Here is a 6,000-nt window from a genome sequence, read left to right as displayed (position 1 = left end):
TCCATGTGGCTTACGGATAGCTGGACCAAAAAACCGTCAGGAGACCCAGGCTCTCCTTTTCTAGCAAACTATAGCTCTGAAGTCCCTTGCCACCTCACCCCACCCCCAGCCCTCCAGCCAAGTTTCTTCAATCAGGAAGAGAATAAAAATATCTGATTTAATTCTGGTTTCTTTCCACTAAACTCCACTGCTTTTTCAAAGCATTATTATAATGATGCATATAAGAATGAACACTTATGGAGCACTAGTTACTATGTGACAGGGACTACACAAAGTGCTTTACAGGTATGAGCTCACTTAATCCTAACAGTCCTATGAGGTATAGAATATAATCTTCATTTTACATAACAGAAACTGGGTCAGAAAGTTTAAGAAAAAAAAACTTGCGCAGGGGAGGTCTTGGGATCTGACCTCTTAGGGTCAGCTTCTTAAACTGTCAAAAGTGGTTAAGAATACCCAATTCAAGGGGATTACATGAGGGCCAGTACAGAGGGGGACTCTGGAGTCAGCCTGTCCTGGATGTGAATCCTGGCTCCTCCACTTACTAGTGATTATTTGTCCTCTCTATGCGTCAGTGTCCTCATCTATAAAAAGGAGATAAGATAGTTTCCACCTCATAATGTTGTGAGGTTTGGTGTTAACATACCCAAAAGGTCTTAGAACTGTGTCTGGGCCACAGTAAGCACTCAGTAAACATTACCTATTGTTACTGCATGCAGTAAAACAAGCAAAGAACAATAGGGCTATGAGCAGTGCTTCTTTCCCTTCTCTCTCTCTCTTTACTCACTCTGGCTGGGGGCGGGGGTAGCGGGAGACAGAGAAGTGTGAGATAGAAATGGGGGAGTATTTTTGTTCATCTACTAAAAGGTGACTAAGCCATGGAAAGGCTGGGATCCCTCAGCACTTCCAGATGAAGCTGTGAATCTCGCCTTCCTCCCAAGTCTCATCCCACAGTGACAATGTAGGACAGGACTCTAACAGGTTAAAAAATAAAAATATTAAATACTGAGGTCCTCCTTGAACAGCAGCACAGCACTCAGAGGTAATGTTCTAATGGGGAATGCTCTCTCCCCTGGGTCCTTGGAGATACGCAGACAGACCTGGAAGGGGAGTGTCTGGTTAGGAGACTCTGGGCAAGTCAAGAACCCTCCTTGAATTCAGCTCCACACTCTGGCCCGAGATGACCGTCCAAATCTTTGGACTTCTGGGTCCAACAGACTCTGAGGCCAGGGACATCTTCCTCCAGCACTTGGGCCCAGGAACAGCACCCCCAAACCTTAATTTTCACTCTTGCAGCCGTACCAAAGCCGTCTGCCACTCTTACCTCCATACTTAGTCCCGTGGACGTGTGTAGTGTCCCGACTTCCACACCATCCAGGTGAGGCAGGCAAGAAATGCTTCAGCCCTGTAAGGCCAACTGTCCCAAGACAGGAGAACACAATCAGATTAACAGGTTGCATCAGTCCGGACTACCAAGTTCCAGAAACTGCCCTGGGGACTTTGAACCCAGCCCAGCCTTCCCGCCTTTCGAGGGGCGGGACTAACGGTCCCCCAGGATACCCGAAAAGACCACCAAATAAGGAATACCCTGCGCCCTCCCAGATTCACCAAACCCCTTTCCCTTCTTCCCCTATAAAATCTTGCCCGACCCTCGCCCCCGGGTGCGACTTCTCTGGTCCCTTTCTCTCGGACCAGTGAACCTCGCCCAGGAGCGCTCCCTAATAAAGCTCACTTGAAGCTTTCCTCTGTTTCGCGGTGCCATTTGTTAAGATCCGACCTTACATTTGGTGCCGAAACCCGGGAGGGGTACCAAGCCCCGCGGGTTACCGCGGGCCGCTCCTCCCCTCCCCCAGGAGACAATCAGGGAACCTCTATTCATCCACCCGATCCGGCAGAAAATGCGGTAAGTCCCCCTCCCTGTTCCCTCCGACCCTCAGAGTCCCTGCCCACCGGACTCCCTGTCCTTAATCGCGGCTGCGTCAGGGATTCCTTCGTCCTCTCTCCGGGCCTCGGGCAACTGTGGAGACGTCCCAATCGCCTGACCGCCCTCCGACCTGCCGTGAATTGGAGACTGAGACCAGGGACGGCTCTCTCCCTCTCCATTCACTCAGGGACAGACTGGGGGTCATGGGAACCTCACAATCGAAACCAGATCCTAAGACGCCCTTGGGGTGTCTCCTAGCCAATTTTACAGCCCTCGGTTTCTCCCAAGATCTCCGTCGCCGACGGCTTATTTTCTATTCCACCGTGGCCTGGCCACAATATCCTCTAGACAATCAATCCTGAAGGGACTTTCAATTTTAACATCCTCCGTGATCTAGATAATTACTGCCGCAGGACGGACAAATGGTCCCGAGGTTCCCTATGTTCAGGCCTTCTTGTATTTGCGCTCCCGCCCTTCCCTCTGCCTCGATTGTTCCACTTCCCAGATCCTTCTTGCCAAACAGACATCGCCTACATCCAAGCCCTTAATTTCCTTTGACGATGACCCCTCTCCATTAGCTGACCCACCCGAATCTCTCGCCTCTCCCCCCTCCAGAGCTCCTCTCCAACCTCCACCCTACCCTGAGGCGGTCCCTCCTCCTCCCGAACCCGCTCTGTCCCCTCCAACCGCTCTGTCCCCTCCAACCGTTCCCCCGCCTCCCTCGATGGTTTCTCCTCCCACGCCCCTTACTTCGCCAATTAGTGCACATACACGCTCTCACGACTCCCAAGATTCAAATCTCCTCTGCCCTCTGAGGGAGGTAGCAGGAGCGGAAGGATTAGTTAGAGTTCATGTTCCCTTTTCTCTCCAAGATCTCTCTCAAATAGAAAAGCGATTAGGCTCCTTTTCTGCCGACTCTTCCCGCTACATTAAAGTATTTCGCTCTCTCTCTCAAGCTTACGATCTAACCTGGCACGATATCTTTGTGGTCCTATCTTCTACTCTGACCCCTGACGAGAGGGAAAGAATTCAAACTGCTGCCGGAAACCATGCAGATCAGGTTCACCTTACCGACAACTCCATGCCTGTCGGAGCGACTGCCGTACCTGGCACCGATCCAGGCTGGACTTCTCAGGATGGCCAAGATGGCCGTCGTAAACGCGACCTCATGATCCAATGCCTCCTGGCTGGCATGCAGGCTGCCGCTTATAAGGTAGTCAATTTTGAAAAACTAAAAGAGATAACCCAAGAACCTAACGAAAATCCAGCTATCTTTCTCAATCGCCTTACAGAGGCCTTAACTCTCTACACCCGGCTGGATCCTGACACCCCGGCAGGGGCAGCGGTCCTGGCCACCCATTTCATCACCCAATCAGCCCCGGACATCCAAAAGAAATTAAAACGGGCAGAAGACGGCCCTCAAACCCCTATTCGAGGTCTGGTAAAGATGGCCTTTAAAGTCTATAATGGCCGTGAGGATTTGGCAGAATCCAGACGACAGGCTCGGACGCACCAGAAGGTGGCCCTCCAAACCCAAGCTCTTGTAGCCGCCCTAAGGCCGTACATCTCCCATGGATCACAGCATCCACGGGGTCCGCAAAGGGCAACCCCGCCTGGGGCCTGCTTCAAATGCGGAAAAGAAGGCCACTGGGCTCGCCAATGTCCCAATCCCCGACCTCCTTCTAAGCCCTGTCCCAGCTGCGGGCTAACGGGCCACTGGAAGAGTGACTGCCCTACAACTGGCCCTCCCTCAGCGTCTCCACGCGGGGGGCAGGCCGACCCAACGGCATTACCACTCGAACTGCTGAGATTGGCTGACGACTGACGGCGCCCGGACTCGAAGACCCCCATCACCCTCGCCGAGCCCAGGGTAACGCTACAGGTAGCGGGTAAGTCCATCTCATTTGTGGTGGACACGGAGGCTACCTATTCGGTCCTGCCTACTTATTCCGGGCCAGTTTCTCCTTCCCAGATCTCGGTCATGGGTATTGATGGCAAACCATCCTTCCCACTCCAGACCGGTCCACTCCCATGTCATATCGAAGGACTCCCTTTTACTCATTCCTTCTTAGTCATACCATCCTGCCCAGTTCCCTTGCTAGGCCGATATGTCCTTTTCCACTTAGGGGCCTCCCTCCAGCTGGTTAGACTTGACCCTAAGGTCCCCTCCTCCCAACTCCTGCTTCTTCTTCTCGGCCTGTCTCTAGAACCCTCCCCCTCCTATCCCCCTCTTCCAATCACACCGAACCCAATCAATCCCCAAGTCTGGGATACTTCTAAGCCCATAATAGCAACACACCATTCCCCCGTTCTCATCCACCTAAAGGACCCCTCCAAATTTCCATCAATGCCCCAATTTCCCATCTCTGAGACTCACCTTAGGGGCCTACAACCTATTATCACCAGACTCCTAAACCAGGGACTCCTCATCCCCACGGACTCTCCCTGCAACACCTCCATCCTGCCTGTCCGCAAGGCCTCTGGGGATTATCGCCTGGTCCAGGACCTCCGACTAATCAATGAGGCCATAATTCCTCTCCACCCAGTAGTCTGGATCCCTAACTTTGCTCTCCTCGCTAAACCCTTATATCTAGCCGCTAAAGAAACCCCTCAAGGACCCCTCACCTCTCCTTCTGCCTTTTAACAGGCCTTTCTCACCCTCCATAATGCTCTGATATCTTCTCCTCCCATTTCTCTGCCCAACCCAAACCGACCTTTTCACCTTTTTGTGGATGAACGGGCTGGAATAGCCACTGGACTCCTTGCCCAGCCTGTAGGGCCTTCCTACCGCCCCGTGGCTTACCTCTCCAAACAGCTGGACCCAACCATTCGGGGATGGCAACCATGCCTTCGGGCTCTAGCAGCGGCAGCCGAAGTGACCAAACAAACACTCAAACTGGCTCTGGCCCACCCACTAACCGTGTTTTCCTCCCACCGGCTGGTCGACCTCCTAGGCCACAAGTCTCTCTCCCTCCTGGGCCCCTCCCGCATCCAGGAGTTCCACCTTCTATTCATTGAAAACCCAGCTATTTCTCTTGCTCTCTCCCCTCACCTGAACCCGGCTTCCCTCGTGCCTATCTCTGGCACCGGGGGTTTTCCATCCCATTCCTGCCCTCATGTCATAGAACCCTTCAAACCACCAAGAGAGGGACTCTTTGACACCCCTCTTTCAAATCCGGACCGCACTCTCTTTGTGGACAGTAGTTCGATACTCAGTCCTGACGGATGCCGACGGGCGGCCTACGCGGTAGTAACCATCTCAACCATTATCGAGGCCAACCGCCTCCCAGAAGGGACAACCTCTCAAAGGGCTGAACTGATAGCAATCAAGCGGGCCCTCGACCTCTCTAAGGGCCAAAGGGCCATCTTTCTCCCTATGGTCGCAGGCATTTCCCTCGCCTCCTCTCTCGTTGCTGCGGGCATCGGAGGAGGAGCCCTAACACACAGTGTCTCAACATCCCGTGACCTAGAACAAAAACTCCAGCTAGCCATCGAGGCTTCTGCCGCCTCCATCACCTCCCTCCAGCGCCAGATCACCTCAGTAGCCCGAGGTGCCCTCCAAAATCGACGAGCCCTGGATCTCCTGACGGCCGACAAAGGAGGTACCTGCCTCTTCCTACAGGAAGAATGCTGCTATTATATCAATGAAACAGGACTCGTCGAAGACAACGTAAAAGCCCTCCATCGCTTAAGAGAAGAACTCCAACGCAGACACCAACAGTCCACCTCCCCAATTCCCGATTGGTGGGGATCCACCCTCTATATCTGGCTAACACCAATCTTAGGCCCCTTAATTCTCATCTGTATCTTGCTCACGTTTGCTCCGTTTTCTTAGGTTCCTTCGCAGGCGCATGGAGGAAGTCTCTCGGGTGGCCACAACCCAAATGCTCCTCGGTCCTTACACTTTGCTTCCTACAGAACCCCCCTAAGCCTCGGACCTCTGGTCGCCCGACTCCCCTTTCGATGCCCCCATTCAGCATGAAGTAGTCAGAGATCAGAACGCCGCCCCATTACACCAAAGATGTCGGGATGTAAGGCCAACTGGCCCAAGGCAGGGGAACACAATCAGATTCACA

The sequence above is a fragment of the Delphinus delphis genome, chromosome 20 (assembly GCF_949987515.2).
Source record: "Delphinus delphis chromosome 20, mDelDel1.2, whole genome shotgun sequence".
Classification (NCBI taxonomy): Eukaryota; Metazoa; Chordata; class Mammalia; order Artiodactyla; family Delphinidae; genus Delphinus; species Delphinus delphis.
Note: the sequence above shows the minus strand (reverse complement) of the source record.